General features: G+C 45.8%; 1 protein-coding gene across 2 annotated transcripts in view; it reads right to left on the reverse strand.

The window, feature by feature from the left end:
- The window catches only part of Matn2 (matrilin 2), a 138,026-nt gene extending 136,677 nt beyond the window's left edge, over positions 1–1,349 (reverse strand). For both annotated transcript variants that reach the window (XM_021183581.2, XM_021183580.3), the window contains exon 1: positions 1,131–1,349. The gene's annotated coding sequence lies outside the window, so the exon portion shown is untranslated. The remainder of the gene's footprint in view (positions 1–1,130) is intronic.
- Between the last annotated feature and the right edge of the window lie 20,710 nt (positions 1,350–22,059).

Genomic DNA, 22,059 nt, shown 5'->3' on the forward strand with positions numbered 1-22,059 from the left:
GCCTGGTCTACAAAGTGAGTTCCAGGACAGCCAGGGCTATACAGAGAAACCCTGTCTTGAAAAAAGAAAGAAAAGAAAAGAAAAGAAAAGAAAAGAAAAGAAAAGAAAAGAAAAGAAAAGAAAAGAAAAGAAAGCAGGCAGGGAGAATGTTCTCGAATGGACGTTTCCACAAAAATTCCACTAACACATACACATTATCTGCCATCTTCGAACATCCCTCAAAAGGCTTTGTCCTAGAATTAGGGAGGGGGTGAATTCAGTGTTCACACAGATTCCTTCCTTTTCTAGAAAGGTGGGCAGCAGAGCTCAATAGCAGTAAGAGACTTTTAGAACTATTCTCTGTACTTCCATGAAATCTCATTTAATCCTGTAGGCATTATAGATCCCCTCTAGATGCATGAGAAAATTGAGGCATTGTGTTGCTGGTTGTCTCCAAGTACTCCAGCCTGTAAACTTGGCAGCTGGGGTTTGAACGAGGCCTACTGATTCCTAAACCTCTGTCCTTTACCCTTACAGCTTCGTTCGTTGTCCATTCCTCAAAGGCTAATGGGAATTGCATTCTGTAGATGCACTGTGGGAGCGCCACAGTGATTACTGTATCTCCAGAGCACCAACTCCGGGAGACCTTACAAGGGATTGTCCCTATATTTTTCTGTCCTCTCCCCAAACTGTCCTTCAGCTTTCCAGCAACACAAAATGCCCTCTTCCTATCCCTCTTCCGAAATACAAGGAAGCCGGAGCTGGACACAGAAAGCAAAGGAAATCTAGATGACACTGGTCTTGAGGTACCAGCCTACAGGAGGAACCAAGTTATTTTCTGGTAGATAGGACTGTAGGACTGTCACTGCAAACCCACTCAACAAGTCCCTATTCCCTGGTCAACGTGGAGGGGGTCTGAGTGTCCCTACAGCGAGGCATAGCGCCCCCGCGGGGCCCTCGGGTACTACTGCCGCCCCATGTGTCCCGCGCCTGGCCCGGCGTGGCGGGACTTCTCCCGGCCGAAGGGACCTGCAGTGCCGCCTTTCTCTCCCACTCTCCACAGGGAGACAGCGGGTCCCCCAGGAGAGGGACAGATTTTGCGTCTGTCGGTCAGTGGGTCATCTGCTCCCGGGTCAGCGCGCCGCGCTCACCTGCAGCCACCGCCGCCGACACCCGGGAAGAGAGACCGGGGAGCAGCTGTGAGTGTCAGTCTCCGTGGTCCACCGCCTCGCCCCGCAGAGGACCGCAGAGCTCCTTGGGCACCGCTCCCCGGATGCGAACAAGAATCCCGTGCCAGCGCCGTGTCCTGAGCTGCCGCCTTCAAGTCCCATCCCAGAGCGCTCTCCGCGCTCGCTGGCTGCCTGGGAGGCTCCCTGAAAGGGCGGCGCGAAGAGGCGGTGCCGTGCAAGGGTTGGAAGCGGGCGGGCGGAAGGAGGGGTGTCCTCTTTGGGAACGGGGAAGGCGGGGAGAGGCAGCAGTCAGAGCTGCCCCACGCTACAGGCAGCCCCCAGCTTGGGACCATAGACGTTCTCCTTGCCTGCTGCCACCCTCAGACTCCTGGTGCATCCCTAGTCCCTGTGGAATGAATGGATCTCCAGAGGTTGGAATAACTGGAGACTTTAGGGAGCTTGTGGGTCTGGGGCGGGAGTGAGGTGGGGTGAGGGTTTCCTGGTAACAGGAGACACAGCCGGAGTCATATAACATGAATTGAGAATCATTTTCTTCAGGAGGCATCCATGGAGCACGATGATGGAGAAAGAAGTGGTGAGACTTAAGATGACTGATGACACAGCCAGAAGTTGTCTTGGCAGTCTAGGACAGCCCCACCAGTGCCAATTCATATTACTAGTATCCACTGGCCTTGGACCAGCCACTGGGATGGGAAAGGCCATTAAGATGCTAAGATAAAGACTCTACGCCTTCCTGAAGGGACAGAGTCTAGTTCAGATCAGACTCAAAAAATTAACTCCTTCCATGGGTACTTTGTTCCCCATTCTATGAAGGAACGAAGTATCCACACTTTGGTCTTCCTTCTTGAGTTCCATGTGTTTTGCAAATTGTATCTTGGATATTCTAAGTTTTGGGGCTAATATCCACTTATCAATGAGTGCATACCATGTGTGTTCTTTTGTGATTGGGTTACCTCACTCAGGATGATATTCTCCAGATGCATCCATTTGTCTAAGAATTTCATGAATTAGTTGTTTTTAATTGCTGAGTAGTACTCCATTGTGTTACAGAGACAGGAGTTACAGAGACAAAGTTCGGAGCTAAGACAGAAGGAAAGACCATCCAGAGACTGACCCTCCCAGGGATCTATCCCACATACAACCACCAAACCCAGACACTATTGCATATGCCAGACAGATTTTGCTGACAGGACCCTGACATAGCTCTCTCATGTGAGTCTATGCCAATGACTGGAAAATACAGAAGTGAATGTCCACCGTCATCTATTGGATAGATCACAGGGCCCCAAATAAAGGAGCTAGAGAAAGTACCCAAGGAGCTAAAGGGGTCTATAACCCTATAGGAGGAACAACGATATGAACTAACCAGTACTCCCTAGAGCTATATCTCTAGTTGCATATGTAGCAGAGGATGGCCTAGTCGGCCATCAATGGGAGGAGAGGCCCATGGTATTGCGAAGATCATATGCCCCAGTACAGGGGAATGGCAGGGCCAGGAAGCAGGAGTGGGTGGGTTGGGGAGTAGGGCAGGGGGAGGGTATAGGGGGCTTTGGGGATAGCATTTGAAGTGTAAATGAAGAAAATATCTAGCCGGGCATGGTGGCACATGCCTTTAATCCCAGCACTCAGGAGGCAGAGGCAGGCGGATTTCTGAGTTCGAGGCCAGCCTGGTCTACAAAGTGAGTTCCAGTACAGCCAGGGCTACACAGAGAAACCCTGTCTCGAAAAACAAAAACAAACAAAAAAAAACAAACAAACAAACAAACAAAAAAATATATATATATAATAAAAATTATAGAAGGCAAGATTTCTTTTTTTTTTTAACATTTATTTGTTACTATAAGTAAGTACACTGTAGCTGTCGTCAGACACACCAGAGGAGCGTCAGATCTCATTATAGATGGTTGTGAGCCACCATATGGGTGCTGGGATTTGAACTCAGGATCTCCGGAAGAGCAGTCAGCGCTCTTAACTGCTGAGCCATCTCTCCAGGCCCAGAAGGCAAGATTTCTATAACTTCCTTAAGAGAGGAAACGTTACCTGAGAGAGCGGCCATCCTAGGAGAGACAGAGAAAACAGGACTGATCAGTAGCAGGGAACCGAGCTGACTCTCAGACTCTGGGATTACCAATCTAGGATGGCAGGATGATACAGCAGGCCAGACATCTATCTCCTAATAAAAACCCTAATTCTGGGGCTGGAGAGATGGCTCAGGGGTTAAGAGCACTGGCTGCTCTTCAGAGGTCCTGAGTTCAGTCCCCACCAACCACTTGGTGGCTCACAACCATCTACAATAGAATCTGATGCCCTCTTCTGGCATGCATATGTATATGCAGATAGAGCACTCATAAATAAATCTTCTAAATAAAAAACAACAAGCCAGGCAGTGGTGGTGCACGCCTTTAATCCCAGCACTTGGGAGGCAGAGGCGGGTGAATTTCTTGAGTTCGAGGCCAGCCTGGTCTACAGAGTGAGTTCCAGGACATCCAGGGCTATACAGAAAAACCCTGTCTCGAAACAAAACAAAACAAAACAAAACAACAACAACAACCCTAATTCTATTGCCCAATTGCTAAGCCAATACACCCCCATCCAGATTTTAACAAACCATCAGAGAAAATCAGAACTAACTAGTTTCAAATCTTAGAATACAAACAAATGTCCTCTACAAGACCTATTCTGCAAGACCTATTTCTATAAAGAGCTCCGGGTCTCAGCCATGGGGCTGGAGAGATCGCTCAGCAGTTAAAATCTTAACTGCTCTTTATGAGTTCAATTCCCAGCACCCACATGGTGGTTCACAACTACCTGTAATGGAATCTGATGTCCTCTTTTGGTGTGTCTAAAGACAGCTACAGTGTATATACATAAAATAAATGAATAAATAAAATCTCAGTCATGGCCACTGGTGATGGTACACACCTTTAGTCTCAGCACTCAGGAATAAAGATGGGTCTCTGAGTTTGAGGGCAGTCTGGCAGTCTGGCGTACATGGTGAGTTCTGAGCCAGCTAGGGTGACATAGAGAGGCAGTCAAAAACAACAAACAAACCAACAACACAATAAAACCCCATAAAACAAAGGGTTAACACATTCTGACCTTACTGCCCAGAAATAACCAGGGCCTCATGACCCTGTGTTCCTTACCTGAACCTTGGGCCACAGGCTGCTGCTGGCAGCCTGCACTGGTCAGAAATTTCTTCTTCAAGTCTTTAGAAGAAAGAAGATGGAGGTCAGAAAACAGAACAAAGTCTCCAGTTAATGTTTGGTCTTGGATCCCACAGAAGAAAATTCTTCCTTACAGACAGTGAAAATCCCCAAGGAGTTGGAAAAGCTAAGTTATAAGTTATGGAAACATATTTCAAATGTGTGTCTATCCCAAGATACCCATAGGATCCAATAATTTACCAGGGAAGCAATAGCTATTTGGAAACCCTTCCAATTTTAAGAAGACTCTCATTTAATAATGATCCCATTATTTGGTCTGTGCCAGCTAACGTGGGTGTTTCCCCCCAGGGAGTTCTATGGGGATTCTTCAGAATAGGAAGTCTGTGGGTGGAGCAAGGCTGGGGGCCAGACAAATGGATTAAATGAGTTGTTCTACTTATGGGATATTCTTCAGGTGTGCAAAACAACAACAACAACAACCAAACCAAACCAGACAAACAAACACCTCAGCAAATCGAAAGCTCAGTGTCCTGATATGCACAGTTGGAACAGCAATTTACCTCTCTGGTACCTTGTGTGCAGGCCAAGGAGATAGATACATGCAAGTTACTGAGAAGGGCTGTCAGAGGGAAGGGCCAACCAACTCTGCCTTCTGTGTTTGAGGCTCTACTCTGGACTCAAGGAAACCTTATTCAGAAGAAGCACTGGGCTAAGGTGTCTAGTTCATATGGGGACCCACATATGCACACAAGAATGGAGGCAACAGTATCCTAGACCTCATGAGATGAATGATCACACATTTGTAACTATGTTGCATATCAGCTGTCCATTCTATCTCTGCTGAGGGTCTGCGCTGGGGTCCATCTTACCTACTTGATACAGGTAGTCCTGTGGTGGTGGTGGCGGCGGCGCACGCCTTTAGTCCCAGCACTTGGGAGGCAGAGACAGGCGGATTTCTGAGTTCGAGGCCAGCCTGGTCTACAAAGTGAGTTCCAGAACAGCCAGGGCTATACAGAGAAACCCTGTCTTGGAAAAAAAAAAAAAAAAGCAAACTGAACAGGCATAGCAACACACACCTTTTAGTCCCAGCACTTGGGAGGCACAGACAGGTAGATATCTAAAGTTGACATCAGCCTGGTCTATGGAGTGAGATCCAGGACAGCCAAAGATACACAGAGAAACCCTATCTGGAAAAATAAAAACAAACAAACAAAAGCAAGCCATGGAGAGATGTCGTGACCAGGGTCTCTGCTTCAGTTCTTGCCTCCCAGTGCCTGTCTTGGCTTCCCTCAGTGGACTGAGACCCCAGTTATCTAGGCCAAATAAACCCTTTCCTCCTGAAGTTGCTTTTGATTGATTGTTTATCACAGCAATAGAAAGCAAGCTAACAAAAGGTTTATTTGGGACTGGGGGCAGGGGTGGGGGCAGTAATTTCACATAGGCCTTAAACTTATGAAGGGCTTCCATATGGATGTTTTTCAAGATTTTTTTTTTAATGTGTGTGTTTTGTCTGCATGTCTGTCTGTGCACTGCATGCATGCCTAGTGCCCTGGAAGTCAAAAGAGGAACCATCAGATCCCCTGAAGACTAGAGTTATGGAGAGTTTTAGGACACCATGTGGATGCTGGAAATCAAACCCAGGTCCTCTGCCAGAGCAGACAGTGCTCTTTTTTTTTTTTTTTAAGATTTATTTATTGTTATATGTAAGTACACTGTAGCTGTCCTCAGACACACCAGGAGAGGGCATCAGATCTCATTACAGATGGTTGTGAGCCAGCATGTGGTTGCTGGGATTTGAACTCAGGCCCTCTGGAAGAGCAGTCAGTGCTCTTAACTGCTGAGCCATCTCACCAGCCCCAGACAGTGCTCTTAATTGCTGAGTTATCACTACACACACATACACAGAGAGAGAGAGAGAGAGAGAGAGAGAGAGAGAGAGAGAGAGAGAGACAGACAGACAGACAGACAGACAGACAGGAGAGGGGAGAGGGGCGAGGGAAGGGGGTAGGGGAGAGGGGAGGGGAGAGGGGAGAGGGAGAGAGAGAGAGAACACTTATTTTAGGCAGGTTCTCACTGTGGTTGGCTAGGAACTCACCATGCTAGCCTCAAACTCACAGGTCTCTTCCTACCTTTTGTGCTGAGATTAATGTCCTGCACCACCACACCCAGTTTGAGAGATTTTTAAATCGACACATCAACCCACCTTAGAGAAACAAGGTTATAGTAAAAAACATTTTATAAATTCTGGTGCAGAATTTCTTCCTGCCTTGGGCCATTTATGTTCCCGGATAAAACACACAGCAGGATTTTTTCTCTTCCTGCTCCTTTCTTGTGGTCTCTAGCCTGGGAAACCTAATAAGTATTTTTAAGTATACATGGAAGAATAAATAAGAAAGAGAAAAAAGCCATCATGGAAGGGTAAAAAGGAGCTGCCATGAGATAGAGAAGCGAGGAGAGCTGCCAGAGCCGCCATGGGCCATGGGCCCAAAGGGCTAAAAGCAGCCTATATAAACATAGTAATTAATAACTTGGCCTATGGATAGGAGGTGGATTCTAACAGCATGGAGGGTAGGCAGCTGCCCACAATTGTGCTGCTTAAGGTATATTAAAAATATAAGGCTGTGTGCCTCTTTCATCTGGAAACACAAATGGCAGGAAGAAACCCCAAGCTGGAATTTACAAAGTATTTTTTACTCCATGAGGTAATAGGGATCAGTTAGGGAAAACTAATATAGCAAGTCAAAAATTTGTTGGAGAAACAAAGTGCATTCCAAAGAGAGTTCAGATTTTGTTTTGGTGTGTGTGGAAGGAGATGCTTAGCATTAAGTAGTGCATGTAACAGCCAGGGTGACCTTGGTGTCATTCCTCAGGTGCTCATACCTTGGTTTTTGAGACAGAGTCTTGATTTGGCCTGGAACTCACTGGTTAGGCTAGACTGGCAAGCCTGTGAGCTCCAGGAATCCATTGTCTCTGCTTCCCCACTGCTGGGAATGCAGGTGACACTGCAGGCACATGTCACCAGGCCTGACTTTTTTTTGTTGTGGATGATGTAGATGTTGAGGGTCTGATTCAATTCTTCATGCGTGTAAGACAGACACTTTACAACTGAACTATCTCTGAAGCCCATGGATTCCGATGTGTGTTTTGTATTTTTCTTTAAGGGCTAGACTTTAATTTTTAATTATGCTTATATGTGTGTATGTGAGTGTGAGTTCGTGTATGAGTGCAGTGCCAGGAGACCAGGAGTAGGCACTGGATTCCTGAAAGTGAAGCTATGGGCAGTTGCAAGCTCCCCGGCATGGATGCTGGAAACCAAAGTCTGGTCTTCTGTAAGTGCAGTATGATAAGAGATCTTAAGCTGGGAGGCATTGTTCCAGCTCCCCTGGATTCAGATGTTGTTATGTAGTCCAGAACTACCTGTAAGGTCCTGCAGATGAAGTCGGGCCTTTGACTTCTGTATAACACCTGCACTACGCCTTGGACGTGGATGCTTGGAAGAGGATGCGGCGTAGTCTTTAAACATAGGGCCTGGATTGTGGAAGCATCGTTTGGAAGCAGAGTGTTGGCTTTTCATCCAAACTAGGATGGACTGGCCCATGACAAGAAGCCAACAGTCTCATTGCTGTGACACTCAAATACCTATCATTCCTCAAAGACATGACTCAGTCTCTATCTGCTCTGGCTGTCTGGTGCTAAACCGAGTTGGGAGACCCTTGGGCAGTGATAGTAGCCATCTGTCCTATAAGATCCCCAGCACTGGCAGAGTTCAGTAAGGATAGACTCAAGAGTAACAAAATACCAGATGTGATGACTTTTCCAAATCCTACTTTGCCATGAAAGCAACTGTAACATGGTTAGTACCGGAGTCCAACAGAAGAAACATTACAAAGAGTTAATGGAAAGAGTAACGTGATAGTCCACTGAAAGTCACACTGCATGAGATGGAGAAAAACATTTGTAGTGCAATAAAGTGAACAGTTTCATAGATAGTGAAGTCTCCAGGAAGCAATGGAAGATGATGTTACAGCCACATTTCTGAAGAGTTTGAATGAGTTTTTATTTTTTAAAAAAGATTTATTTCATGTATATGAATGTTTTGCCTACATATGTGTTTATATATATATATATGTAAACACACGTACATGTACTTATATATTTATAGATACATATATGCATGTATACTATATATACATACGCATATATATGCATCACATGCATGCCTGGTAACCTCAGGGACCAGAGTAGGATTTTGCATTTCCTGGCGTTGCAGAGGGTCCCGAGCCACCATTTGGAAGCTGGCAGTGGAACTCAAGTTTCAAAAAACTGCGAGGGCAGCCAATGCTGAATTATCTCTCTTGTCACAGTTGAAAGAGTTTTTGTGTTTGTTTGTTTTTCTTAGAGCAAAGCTTCTACAAGATCTGAGCCTTTCTGATCAGGCTTAATGGGGAGGTACCAAGCAATATTGCTCCACAGGACAGTGTTGTCAATACTTGTCAGGACAATGTTTAAAATGTAACATCAATATACTAAAGGACAAATCCCACACAATTTTCTCCACAGAAGCAGAAAGTATACCCGAGAGAAAAACACTCCACAAATGGGAAATAGAAAGGGAATGCATTAACTTAATGAAGGTTATCCACAAAAAGCTGTGACCAGCATGATGTCTGACTCTGAGAGACTGGGATTTTCAGGGATTGGGAGCAATTTACTGTCTCGCTGCTTTCTCGCATGGAAGGAAAAAAAAAAAAAAAAAAACAAACAAACAAAGAAAAGAAAACCAGATCCATTTGCAGAGACAGACTGCCATGAAGAAACTTGAAGGCACAGGCTACGGAACCCTTAGGATGAATAAGAGAGTTTAGCAAATCTTCAGGATACAAAATCAATGATCCAAAACAGTGCTAGGTATAGAACTCAGGGCCTTGCAAGCTAGGCAAATGCACTATAAGCCCAGATCATCTGTGGGTGGAACCTCACATGTGGTCCTGAATCTAAAGTCCCAGAAAGTGGGTAAGCATGAATCTGAACTGCATGTTCTGTTCAGAATTCCCCCTGGACACTTTAGGTCTCTTTAGAGTTTAGATTTGGTAACTTATTGCTTTAATGACCCAGTGACAGGGAAAGGGAGAAAGCCTCGGAGAAAAGGCTTATTAGCAGTTTTCCTTTCAGAAATGCATGGTTTAAGTTCACATGGAAGGAACATGATCAGAAGAATAATAAGAGCTGTTTTTATTTTGTTTTTAATCTCAAATTTAAGCAGAGTATTAGCTAGGCTCTAATCTTACAGTCCTTTATTCTTTCTTTATAGATCAATCCTTTTCTTATTGGGCTAATGTACTTTCCAAATAACCTTTTAGATTCTCTTCTAAAAGTCAGCACACACACATGCATACACACATGCATACACATACACACACTCACACACCTGCACATGTATGCATGTACATACACTTGCACACATGTTGTACACACTTCTCCAGCTGTGATTTTTGGGGATCTACCTGAGGGACCCTTCCCTTAGAATGCTCCGTAGGAATACATTTTCCCCCACTGGGCTCCTCTGTGAAAATTTTTCTCTGTGGGATTCAAACTCCATGGAACTGCTAAGAATCTTTAGTGATCTCTGGGGGAGGGATTACAGCTGGCTTTAATTTGCCTCATGTGCTTATTCTTATTCTAGTAAATACTTTCTAAGGCTTTTCTATTTGCCAGATGTGTGCGTGGCACTGACATAAAAATGAGAAACAGTTACACAACTGGGGGCTCACAGACAAGAGGAGGGGATCCTGGAAGTATTATGAAAATCACAAAAACAACTGCCTCCTGGATTCATAAAACTTCTTTTTGTTGTGTTGTTGTTTTAAATTGGTTTTGGGAGTTTTTTGTTTGTTCATTTTGTTCTTTTGTTTTTCCCGAGGCAGGATCTCTTTGCTTAGCCTTAGCTGTCCTAGAACACACTCTGTAGACCAGGGTGGCCTCAAATGCACAGAGATCTACCTCTGCCTCTTGAATGCACTATATACTCTCCCTCTCCCTCTCCCTCTCCCTCTCCCTCTCCCTCTCCCTCTCCCTCTCCCTCTCCCTCTCCCTCTCCCTCTCCCTCTCCCTCTCCCTCTCCCTCTCCCTCTCCCTCTCCCTCTCCCTCTCCCTCTCCCTCTCCCTCTCCCTCTGTCTGTCCCTGTCTGTCTGTCTCTGTGTCTGTCTGTCTCTGTGTCTGTCTGTCTGTCTCTCTCCTTTCTGTCTCTTCTTATTTTTCTTCTTCTTTTTTCTTGTTTGTTTGTTCTTCAAGAGAGAGTTTCTTTGTGTGTATAGCCCAGCTTCCATAAGATTTCTAAATGGAAGTCACTTATTTCCTTTTTCTTTTTTTATTCTTCTTTCATACATTATATCCTAACCTCAGAGTCCCTTCTCTCCACTCCTCCCATGTCAACCAAACATGGTATAACAAGTTACAACAAAACTAGGCACAAACCCTCGTATTAAGGTTGGATGAGATATCCAGTATGAGGAAAAGAGTCCCAAGAGCAGCAAGAGAGTCAGAGACATCCTCCACTCCTATTGTTAGGAGTCCCACAAGAACACCAAGTTACACAACTCTAACATAAATGCAGAGAACCCAGCTCAGACCCATGCAGGGTCCATGATTGGCACTTCAGTCTCTGTGAGCCCCTATAAGATCTTCTTAGTTGATTCTGTGGGTGCTGCTCCTCGTGATGTCATCTTCTGCAGGGGTTCCTCTGGAACTGCCTAACAATTTGTCTGTGGGTCTCTCATCTGCTCTGATCAGCTGCTGAATGATGCTTCTCTGATGACAACTGGGCTAGGCTGATCTATGAGTATAACAATATCATTAGTAATTACTTGTTGAATTTTTTTTCCAGTTGTGTTTGGTTCTATCCTGGGACTCTGGCCTGTCCAGTCTTTGATTCCTGTTCATCCAGGCAGTCTCAGGCATGAGCTCTGTCTCTTAGGGTGGGCCTCAAGTCAGACTAGTCATTGGCCACTCCCATAAGTTCTATGCCACCATTACCCCAGCACATTATGCAGGCAGGGCATATTTTAGGTGAAACGTTTGTGGCTGGGTTGGTGTCCCAGTCCCACTGTTGGGAGCCTTGTCTGTTTATAGAAGATGGTCGATTCAGGCTTGATATTCCCCATTACTAGGAGTCTTTGCTAGGGTCACTCTTGTAAGGAGTTTCCCCTGCACTAGGCTTCTACCTCACTCCTAAAATGCTCCCTAATTCGGTTTATCTCTCCTAATACTCTCTCCCTCCACCAACCACCTGCTACCCTCCCTACCCACCCCACCCATCCTTGAAATTTATTCTATTTTCCCTTCCCAGGGAGATCCATGTGTGCTGCCTTGAGCCTTTTTACTTAGACTCTCTGGGTCTGGGGATTGTAGCATGACTATTATTTACTTAACAGCTAATATCCACGTCTAAGTAAGTACATACCATGTTTGTCTTTCTGGGTCTGGGTTGTCTCACCCAAGATTTTCTTTTTTATAGTTCCATCCATTGCAAATTTCGTGATATCCTTTTGTTTAACAGGTAAGTAATATTTCATTGTGTTGATGTACCATATTTTCTATGGGGTAGTGGACTGTTCCACCAGACATAAAGCTTGGTAAGGCCGAGCAGATTCAGAAAACCCAGTCTTCTCATATCTGTGAATGGTAGGTGTTTCATCTACTTGTCCTGGAGCACATGACCATGACACCCCATGGAGAGGACTGTGACAATCAGTCATATAGGAGCAACCCGAAGCCCCTCCACATGCACATGAGGTATCCCTAACATCTCAGACCAAGCCAATAGAAGGCATCTTTTTTTAGACCCCCAACCCAACCCAAAATGTGTATAAGACCCCATCCACAGGAGTAAAGCACATGAATAATTTCATCAGTCTCTAAAAGTGTCTGCCTTATAGAGCTGTAACACTGTGGGAAAGAGAATTCTCTCCTTAAGCTTTCACAGCTGGAAGCTGCTTGAGCCTACTGCATTCACTTCCTGCTCGGTGGCTGGCTCTAACTAAGGCTTCTAGCCACCTGCTGTGCCCCATGGCCTGCCAAATACTCTGGAGAAGCAGCAGCTGCAGAAGAGACCAGGCAGCTAGCCCTGATGTAGCTCCCGTTCTTCTTCAGTGCAACTCTTTGGCCAACCCCGCTACAACCCCACAGATCTCAAAGGTTAGTGTCTGGTGCAAAGGCCTGCAACTGGCAACCACATAGGGCAAGAACAGCAGATGCACTGCAATAAAACCACAGGAAGGCGCATCCTGCCACCCAACCCTGGAGACAAGCAATCTGTCCTTTCCTGCTGCGCTTTCAGTCTTTGTCATCACATGGATTTGGACAAGCTGAAGGAACTGATGCTTTCTAGCCGGAGCTACTCTCTGGTATAGGCTGAAGGTCCCTTTAGCCCCTGTCTAAAACCACACATCCCACAGCGGGTGCTTGTTGTGCTTTATAAAAAGAAAGAGAAGCCAGGGATATGTTTGTTGGAGGCACAGTATGGTGTGGGGGAAGGAGGTGCCTCTGAGGGCCCATGCTGAGGCACACCCCGCCCAGGTACCAGCAACACAACACTATAGTCTAGAATAGTTTATTTAAGGCATGGGGAGGGGAGTTGAGGGGGTAGTAGAGACAGAGAAAGGTAGAGAGAGGGAGGGAGGCACGGAGGGAGGGGGAAGAGAGAGTATGTGTGTGTATGTAGAGAAGTAGAGGCCGGTCATAAGCAAGTGGAGGGGGGGGGGTGAAGGGGAATGAGGGGAGAGAGAAGCAGAAACAAGAGGAGAGAACAAAGGAGCAAGAGAACAAGAGAGTGGCTGGAGAGATGGCTCAGTGGTTAAGAGACTGACTGCTCTTCCGAAGGTCCTGAGTTCAATTCCCAAAAACCACATGGTGGCTTACAGCTATCTGTAATGGGATCTGATGCCCTCTTCTGGTGTGTCTGAAGAAAACTACAGTGTACTCGTTACATGTACAAAATAAATAAATAAAATCTTTTGAAAACAAGAGAGAGAGAGGACGAGGCAAGCAGCCCCTTTTACAGTGAGTCAGGCACACCTGGCTATTGCCAGATCAACTGTGGAGTGTAGCCTAGACTAAATGCCAACATTCCCCTATTTTGGATTAATTAAAAGAGGAAAAAATAGAAAGAGGTGATGGTGAAGCAGGAATAGGGTCATAGTGATCTTTAGTTGTTTCCTGCTGCCTTTGGGGTATTGTGTCTCTGTGAAACCTAAGAAAATGGGTATGGGGATGTTGGTCCAGACTTAGGAGAATTGGCCATTTCCTTGCTGTCCAGGGTCTGTGGAACCACCTGTGGATAGATAAGAAGGAGCAGGTCCAGTAGAAGCATTTGTATCTGTGAGGGAAGATTGGAGCATCTGTGGGTTGCTCCTCTAGATCTGTCCTGGATGTAGTAAATGCCTGGACTTGACAAAATGCTGAAATGCACACATTTATATTACAGGTAGAGAATAAGGTTAAGTATGTTTGAGGGGAAATATTTTTTCTTAGGTGTACATTTGTAACCCTTAGGTCTTGGTGATTGGGGTGAGAGGAGTCCCAATCCCATTGCACAGGAGAGGAATCCCACCCTCTGGAATAGGTAGCAAATGAGAATGTAGGCTATGGATTGGCAGGTATACTTATCTGGATGGAGTCTTTTTGGTCCATGAGAGGTAGATCTGAGTGGGTTTCCTGTAGCTCATAAGTTTACAAAAGAGATAAACTTGTTAACAACATGAATGTTTTATTAGAGTTCGGCTAATTTATAAGCGCTATATCAATTAATGTTAGGACAATGGCATAGCAAGAAGAGGAAATATGAAGCATGTGGTCACTGGAAACTGAGTTTAAGTAAGGAAGTAACAGGTTACATCTGTGAAAGCTTACATCTGAACTTGTGTGTCATTTATAGCGTGACGTCTGAAAGAAATCTGGCAGTCTTAGCTAGTTAACAAATATACTAATGAGCAAATAAGGTGGTAAATTACCTCAGGGTAAGGTGCTGGGTCTGTTTTCTAGCTGTCACGTTACAGTTACCTTAGATGTCAATGTAGTCAGACATCTGGGAAGAATAAATTATAATCTAGGAGTCACGTATTAATTAAAATGACAGAGGTTGATGATCTATGGTCCACTACCTAAACAGTTCCCAAGTCCCTGTGGTCTCCATGGCAACTTGGGCAGAGTCAGTCTGGCTGTCAAGCCCAGAAGACAAAAAGCTTTTTTTCCTGTGGAGTAGATATGTGTGAAATGAGAAATGACCCACCTTGACTTAGGCAATATGAGACATTTGACTCTTAGGGTAAGCTGTTTGTCCATAGTGTAGGCCAAGCCCTGACAGTGAGCAAGGTAATGGAGAGGTATTTCTCAGTGGTTTTCATACCACAATCTAGGTAGAGTCTTGTCTCTGTGTCCTTTATCTTCTTGGAGTCCTTGGTGGGGCGGGGAGGTAAGGTAACTGTTAGGCTTTGTGAGTCTCTGTCAGGTCTATTAAGCATAATCTGAGTCACACAACCTGTGATTGTTTAGTTACTTGCTTGAGAATGTATCTAGCCAACACAGCATACTATAACTTAATGGTAGTAGCAAACACAAGGCTAGCACACACACACACACACACACATATATATATGTGTGTGTGTATATATATATATATATATATATATATATATATATATCTCAGTGATTTTTAGCCTTTATATTGTTTAGAAATCTTGGCCTTGTGACTATGTATCAGCAGAAACAAATGGCAGAATTCCACCCCCCCCACCCCCCCGTGTACACTTGGCTTAGAGTTGATGTGGATCAGAATAGAAAGAAATCAGAGGATTGACAGCGATGGCATAAGAGCATCGGACCTGAAGCAGCCCTGGTACAGCTGTGGGAATGGCGGTGGCAGCAGCAGAATCAAGAGGGTGGGGCGGCATAGTACTGGTAGAGGTAGTGGAGCAGGGGAAGAGCTGGTGCCCTAGCAACTCTGCTCGGGCAGCGTGAGTTCTCCTGAGCTCCAGCCAGTGGCAATGGTGGCCACAGGAAAGCAGGCAGAGCGTGAGGTGTGTGGGGCAGATGGCTGCAGGAAGGTAACATCACAGCAGAACAGCTTTCCAAGCAGAACGGGGAAGTGCAGGGGGGCGGGGTGACAGGTGCTTTTCTGCAGCAGCAAAATAAAGGGGCAGGGTGGTGCCAGGCCCACAAGGCTGAACTTCCTCCATAGCCACAGGTGCAAGCCCTAGGCCCAGCCCATCAGAATCCTTGGTGGGCAGGGGAAGGGAAGCACCTGAAACAACACTCTTGTCTCCTAACAAGTAAGCTCAGGCAGGGGAATGAATGATCGTGCTCAAGACAGTGCAAGAAAGCTTGGCTCATGCTTGTACTGGACAGCAGAGTTGAGCAAGCAGGGGCAGTGACACCAGGAAAGTGGACAGAGTGCAAGAGAGTGGTGGGGTGGGGCAGGTGGCCGAGGGAAAGCAGCGTCTCATTAGATCAGTGTCCCTGGCAGAACACAGTTGCTTTTCCTGAGGCAGAATCAAGGGGCATAGAACCGGAAGCAGATCGAGAACAGAGCAAGCTGCGAGAGAACGAGGGGTGGAAGGGGAAAAGCCTATGTATTCATAGTGAGAGAGTTGTTTTTAAAGTGCCAATTAAGTGGCCAAGTAGAGATATTGTTTGATGGGGACTGTGAACTAGACCGGGGAGGGGGAATCGTCCCTGTAAGTAGGGACAAGGCAGTGAAGACCAACCTGTTGGATGTAGAAGTTATTAAAAATGTTCCTACTGGTGTCCTGAGAACAAAATCAATAATAAACAAACAAGCAAAGAAACTAACCAGTCAGGTCTAGATGTACTGGGTTGTCACGAGGATGCTAGTGGCTTTATGTGAGTCCTAGACCCACAGGAAAAACATGAGTCCCAGACTCACAGGTTTGAGATGGGGAGGGGGTCACCCAAGGGTTACAGGCCCTAAAAACAAGGGTCCATGAAAAGACCAATCATAAAGACTGAATGTCTCCATCCTCAAGGGCAGCACAGGGGATGGCTCCGAACTCAACCATCCTCCCCTGGGACCAGAGAACATTTACATGACTAGTGGGGGAGGGAGCTTACCAGTTCTCCAAAGTTTAGGTGGACAGGTCTAGCAAGCGATAGCTCTCCATGTGGCAGTGGGGCATGTGAACCTTTGAGTTTCTAAATCTGAGTTACAGAATCAATGTTATGTTTTATAAAAAGAGAAGCCAGGGATATGTTTGGTGGAGGCACAGTATGGTGTGGGGGAATGGGGTGCCTCTGAGGGCCCATGCTGAGGCATCTCTTCCCTCTGAGGTACCAGCAACACAACACTATAGTCTAGAATAGTTTATTTAGGGCATGGGGAGGGGAGTTGAGGGGGTAGTAGAGACAGAAAGGGAGAGAGAGAGAGGGAGTGAGGGAGGGGGAGAGAGAGAGAGAGAGGAGAGGCATAGAGGCCAGCCATGAGCACTTGGAGAGATGGGGGTAGGGGAATGAGGGGAGAGGGGGAGCAGGAGCAAGAGAGCAAAAGAACAGGAGAACAAGAGAGGAGGGGGCAAGCAGTCCCTTTTATAGTAAGTCAGGCACACCTGGCTGTTGCCTGTAACTGTGGGGCAGAGCCTAGACATAATGCTAACAGCACTGGCAAAGGCTCTCTATCTAACTTCTTAAAACAAAACAAAACAAAAAACTTGGTTACACATCAGCTAATTAGAACCACAGAATTGCTGCTAATTCTGCAGGAAGTCTGTGTTTTGGACCTCTGTGGGATCCTCCAAAACAAATAAGCCAAGGGAACACTCCCATTGGATAAGACATTTCTTCTCTTTTCTGTCATGGGCAACCTGTCATTACATAAAAAATTGCCCCAGGTCAGTGAGATATGTGCCCTACTAAAATGCCACAAAATAAAGATCACCAAAAACAAGCCTCCTTGTGTTGGGAGGAAGTTCTTCAGATAGTGCCAAGCATGGTCAATGGTAATATTCACAGCACTGACTCATGGATCTGAATAGCTTCTCTCACCAGAAGCAGGGATACCAAGAAGGAAAAATCACCTCTACGCTGCAATTCAGCAATCCATAGGACAGACCACCTAAAATAGAACAGGCTGACAACAATACAGCCCCTGAGCTCCCTCAATCAGATGAGCCCAAAGATAAAGGTCCTAAAAAACACCCTATTTCAGACCTCACAGGCCTCACCCGATTAATGTGGGAAATAACATCAATCTACCCCCCCCCACACACACACACACCCATCACTCAGAGGAAACACTAAACAAGTCATCTGCCCCACTCCCTCCTTCCCTCAACCAAGGACAGGGTTCCATTAAAAAAATAAGTGAGCTTCCACTGGCCTCTGCCTCTACTCCACCTCCCCGCACCCAGCCAGAGAAGGGTCTGTCTCCTCCCTCTTCCAGGGCCACCAAAGCCATAGACTACCAAACGCTTTGACAAAAAACCACCAAATTCCATAGTCCCCTACCCTTAACTGTATACCACAAAACAACGTTGTAATTTTCATGACTCTAATGGGAAAATAATACAAAGGATATGCACAAGAGTAATATTATTATTATCCTTTGGAACTGATCAAGGAGGAGGTGGGGGAAGCAGGCATGAAACCGTGTGTGTGTGTGTGTGTGTGTGAATGGAATTGGTCTGCTTGCTCAGTGGAGAGTATGAATGTTTCTGCTGAGGTATTTTGGTGAATGAGAGCATTTCCCTCAGATATCTGGCCTGACAGGGGACTATGAGATCTGACATGCTAGATGTAGATGAGGGAGGCTCTTTCCTGTAAGAGGGTGGAAATCTGTATGAGTAGCGGGGAAAGTGGGTTGGTGTCTAGTTTGACAAAGGATCTCAACAGCCAGGGGAGCTGTTAGAATATGTGACCCAATCTCAGACAAATCACACCATCCACAGGTCTCACATGGGAGGTTTTACTGGAAGAGGTGGCCTCTGAGGGAAGAAGGGGCTGCAGGCCAGGGGGATGCCATGAGACACATGTAATAAAGGGATGTGACAATTGCCATGGCAGCAGATGCAGGAGTGGTGCCGTCCCCTAGAGATGAACTGTCTCCTTGCTGGGTCTGGGAGCTGGCTGTAAAGAACTTCTGGCTGTCCACAGATGCATTTTTTTTTTTTTTTTTTTTTTTTTTGGTTTTTTTTTTTTTTGAGACAGGGTTTCTCTGTATAGCCCTAGCTGTCCTGGAACTCACTTTGTAGACCAGGCTGGCCTCGAACTCAGAAATCCGCCTGCCTCTGCCTCCCGAGTGCTGGGATTAAAGGCATGCGCCACCATGCCCGGCTCACAGATGCATTTTATGCTAACATTCCTCTCTTTTTTCTTATCATAAAGAGAGAAAAAAGGGGGGGGAGGAGGCTGATGGTGAGGTGGGAATAAGGCATCAGATCTCTTAGACTGCTTCCTCCTGTCTAGGGGTGTCATCAATTTGGGGGTGTAGCTGACCCTTACCATCAGGGCTCATTTGGTAGTCATTAGATCAGGTTCCTCTGTGGACTGATTAATTCTTTGGTTAGTTTTTTTTTTTTTTTAATTTGTCACTGGAGGAATGTGGAGACTGAGGCAGGGAATACAGCTAGAAAAAAGAAGAGAAGAGGCTTTAGAAAAGGCAGTATCCACTTTGCTATAGGGTTTTTGAAAACCCAGGAATTAGAGGCCTCACATAGTTCCCTGTGGTTTTGGGTGTCTGATTGTAGCTGCTAGATTTTTTTTTTCTCACTATTCTGGACTTGTTGACATAGAAGCAGCATTCTTCTTGTAAGAAAAGGCAAAGACTGTAAGAGCATCAAGTTACTGTTGGTACCGAAGGTACCGAAGCACCGCAGATGCCAGGGAATGAGCATGGAGGTTGAGAATGGTCTGGGTCACTTCTTGAAAACTGTTCTCAAGCTGGGAAGAGAACTGATTGTATAGGGTTAGAGAGGAAGTCAGCCCTGCTGTTCCAGCACCAACACCTACAGTTATTCCTGCAGTGATCATATACACTGAATGAAAAGAAGTTGCTGGGGGTGGTGGTGACTTCTTTAAGGACTACATAGATAGCTATAACTCGTTAAATTGGGGGGACTGATAGAGCAGCTCTCTGAATGGGAGAATGGGGGGTCATCCTCAGGGGAGTAGTATATTATTGCTGCAGCTCCCCTCTTCCCCCCATCGGTAAATATTGAGGGGGCTCCAACTATGGGTCTTTTTGAAAATAGTTTGAGGTGTAGACATCTCAACAATTTTCTTTATCCATTCTTCAGTTAAGGGACATCTAGACTGTTTCCAGTTTCTGACAATTACAAATAAAGCTGCTATCCTGAGGACATGGTGCCCCCAGGGACCTTTGACACCATGGGGTCTGAGGGGCCCTGGCTATACAGGGAGTGGATGGAGAAACTGAGATCTTCATGAGTCTTACCAGCCTCTTTCTTCTCTCCCTCCTGAAAAAAGTAAAAACATAAAAACAAACAGACAGACAGACAAACAAACAAGGCTGCTCTAAAATAGTTGAGCAAATATCCTTGTAGTAGGTATAGCTGAGTCTTGAGGTAAATTCCCAATTTCCTGAGGACCCACCATATTGATTTCCATGGTGGTTGTACAAGTTTGTACTCCCACCAGCAATGGAGGAGTGTTCCCTTGCTCCACATCCCCAACTACATGAGCTGTCTTTTGTGGTTTTGATCTCAGACATTCTGACAGGTGTAAGATGGATTTCCATTTCCCTGATGGCTAAGAATTTTGAGATTAAAGGAAGTCACTTTTAGGGTGAGAAGTCCAACAGATGAATTATTGCCTTTATTTTTTATTTAGTTTTATTAAAAACCCAGAGACAAGCCGGGCGTGGTGGCGCACGCCTTTAATCCCAGCACTCGGGAGGCAGAGGCAGGCGGATTTCTGAGTTCGAGGCCAGCCTGGTCTACAAAGTGAGTGCCAGGACAGCCAGGGCTACACAGAGAAACCCTGTCTCGAAAAACCAAAAAAAAAAAAAAAAAAAAAAAAAAACCCAGAGACAAGATGGTTCAGTAGGTATAGGTGCTTGACACACAAGTCCACCCCTAACTACATATGTTCAAAAGAACTGGTTCCCAGAAGTTGTCCGCTGACCTCTACCCATGCGTTCACGTTTTGAAGATTTAGTGTAGGTAAGTGTACATTGATTTGGATGCCTGAAGAGGCCATAGGTGCAGGATCCCTGGAGCTAGAGTTACAGGCAACACAGGTGCTAGGATTTGAACTCACATCTGCAAGATCAGTACAGGCTTTTAACTTCTGAGCCATGTCTCCAGGTAGATACACAATAAAAACTTCAAATGCATGTTCCCTGGTGTAGATGCCCGACTCGCCAGCAAGTAAGACGCCACAACAGGATTCTTCTGCACACGTTTATTGGGAGAGCTTGATTGTGAAGGCAAAAGACCCTGAGCCCAAAACTGGTGCTGCTTATATAGGCCTAGGAGAGGCGTGTCTACACCTGATTGGTTATGCTTTCAGTACCTCATTTATATGCCTCGGGCCAGGCCATGACTCAGCACAAACTCTTATGCACATGCACACATTGGTTGTTTACCCATATTCATGGGCGTCGGCTTGTTGAAACCAGCACCATCTTGTAATGGCATTTATCGGCTTCCCACACCCTGGTGCCCAAAACACTTCATTTAAAAAAAAAAAGTTAAAGAAGACTGGCTTTTCATGGAGTCTAGCTGGAAATCTTTGGCTCACCCTTGAGAGGGGTGGTGCAACTCTGGCCTTTCTCTTTCCCATTTATTTACATCCTTACAAGGAGGAAAGAGCTCTGTCATGACAGAGTGGTTGTCTTGTCACAGGCCCAAATGATACTGTACTGAAAGCCCCAAGATCGTGAGCCAGCGTAAACCTTGTAGCAGTTGGTGATCTTAGTCTTTGTTGCACTGAAGGGTTCCTGTGCTAAGACAAAAACTATACTGCTAATGACTTTCCTACAAAACATGTGCAAGTACCTTATAGGATAAAGCAAGTGAGTCCACTATACTGTTCTTGCTAATTGGAGTCCTTTATTGGTTGAGAGGGCTCCAGGCTCCACTTTGAGGAAAGTTCTGGTGGCTAAGTGACAGTTTCTCACTGCTGTCCTGGTGTTCTGGCCTGTAGAAGGCAAGCAAGGACTGCTGAGGAGGTGGGTGCAGACCTGGCTGGCTTCCACACACCATGAGCCCTTTAGCAGAGAACTTGGCCAGAGTGCAGAAATACTTTAAGTGGATCCCATGGGTGTGGAGACATCCCTGAAATACCTCCCTTTCCCTTCCCTTTCAGAACACATAGCTATGAGCTGCCAAGACCCAGTTCACACATCCACAAGCACTATTTTTGGTTGTTGTTAGGGCTGGAGGCAGGGAGCCCTGAAATGGCTTCTCCTGTGTTGTCACTTCGTCTGCAAGGGCTGCTCTTTCGAGACCTCGGCCAAGATATCTGCCTTCTCCCCTTCAAAGCCCCTGGGCCTGCTATGGTTGGGCAGTATGACAGTACAGTATTTAAGTCAGCTTCCACACTGTCTGCAAAAAATAACACATCTTTTTTAAAAATGGAAGGAAACACGTTTTTAAAGTCTCATTAGTTTTCTCCTACCATGAAGCTTGGTCTGCACAGCAGGATTTTTTTCCCCTTCAAATGCAAAAGCTCTCTATGGAGAAAGCTACTTTAATGG

This window comes from Mus caroli, unplaced genomic scaffold (assembly GCF_978045245.1).
Source record: "Mus caroli unplaced genomic scaffold, Mus_caroli_1 scaffold_16, whole genome shotgun sequence".
In the NCBI taxonomy this organism is placed as follows: Eukaryota; Metazoa; Chordata; class Mammalia; order Rodentia; family Muridae; genus Mus; species Mus caroli.